Genomic DNA, 1,650 nt, shown 5'->3' with positions numbered 1-1,650 from the left:
TTTAAAAATTATTACTGGATGTGTAAGGATCAGAAAGAAAGGGAACCTACTCCAGGTTCTTAGTCATGGACAATAGGCCTGAATTATCTTGGTGGAAGGAAATCAGGTTCCTTCCATCCCCGTGCCACGGTTTCTCTTTTTCCTCACAATGCTCAAATTCTCAGGGCCTTTTATGGAGGTTAATGACAAGTCACAAACCTTATTTTTCTAATCATTTGCTGGCATTATGGTTTATTTTATTTTAAAAACACCGCTTGATCTATGCCAGGGAGTACCCATAATGGCACTCAGCCAGTCCCCAGGGCCTCCTCTTCCAACTGGAGACTCCTTAAAAGGCAGATGACATATCATTTTGTAAATGTTATTATAAACGCATTATATTAATGTTTATAGCAAATGTTAACAAGTGTGTATGTCTGTGGTGATAGGGGAGGGGAGGCCTTGGGTTAGAGAATGGCCAACCTATTTGCAGAGGGATTTAAAAATAATAGTAATATCTGTCAGTTCTATATGCTTTGATAATTTATGGAGTGTTTTCATAAATATGACTTTACTCAAATATATATCAAGGATTTATACTGAACCTTTAATTGCAAGAAGAATCAACACCCTAAGAGACAATGCAGGCAGGCCCTCCTCCTAGAAGCCTTCGCTCTCATAATACACCCTTCTTTGTGTCCCATAATTCCATGTTCTTGCCCTTATAATAGACTCTTAAACTGGCTGCAGCTCTTTGTTGGCACCATCTGCTGTTTGTGTGTGTGTGTGTGTGTGTGTGTGTGTGTGTGCATGGTGCTGAAGATGGAACCCAGGGACTTGTGCATGTTAAGCATGAACTCTATCACTGACACCCCCAGCCAAGGTCTGGTTATAAAGATTGTCTTCCACAGTTCCTGGAAGAACACTTCATAAATATTTATTGAACCTGAAGGCCTTCATTCCAAGAGTGGATCATTTGTTTTGACTGGGTTAAACATCCCAATGCCCTTTGGGTGAGGTTGATACTAGGTACACTATCAGCTGTTTTATTGCTATATTTTTTTGCAACTGCTTTTCAGGTATATACGTTGACTTAATTTGCCCCCAATGCACCTAACTTAATGAGTCTCATAATCCATCCAGACATGACTCTTTCCTAGAGGGGATGATGATAAAATAATGCTTCCTACAACATACTCTGATCCCTAGCACCTGAGGATGTATTGTCTTACATTGTAAAAATGACTGCAAATGTGATTAAATCAAGGCTTTTATGCTGGAAAGATTATTGTGGATTATCTGGAAAGCCCTGTCTAATCCAAGGGTCTTTATAAGGGAAAAAATGGAGGCAGGAACAGAAAGGGAAGCAAACAGAGGTCTGAGTGGTACAGCAACAAACCAAGGAATGTGGGCAGCCTAGAAACTGGAAAAGTCAGGAAACAGATTCTCTTCTACAATCTTGAAAAGAAATGCACTTTGATTTTAGGTTAGTGAGACTTCAGACCTCCAGAAGAGACCAAATTTGTGATTTGTTGTAGCAGCAGTGGGAAACTCATAAGGGTTCTCTTTCTCCTTCTTCCTCAACCTCTCACAGGCACCTAATTTCAATGTATTCAATGGTAGCCTTCCAACTCATCCCATGCTCTCAATTGTATGTCCTTGAATATATAT

This window comes from Marmota marmota, unplaced genomic scaffold (assembly GCF_001458135.2).
Source record: "Marmota marmota marmota unplaced genomic scaffold, marMar, whole genome shotgun sequence".
NCBI classification, from domain to species: Eukaryota; Metazoa; Chordata; class Mammalia; order Rodentia; family Sciuridae; genus Marmota; species Marmota marmota.
The sequence above is the reverse complement of the archived record's forward strand: the minus strand, read 5'-3'. Positions refer to the sequence as shown.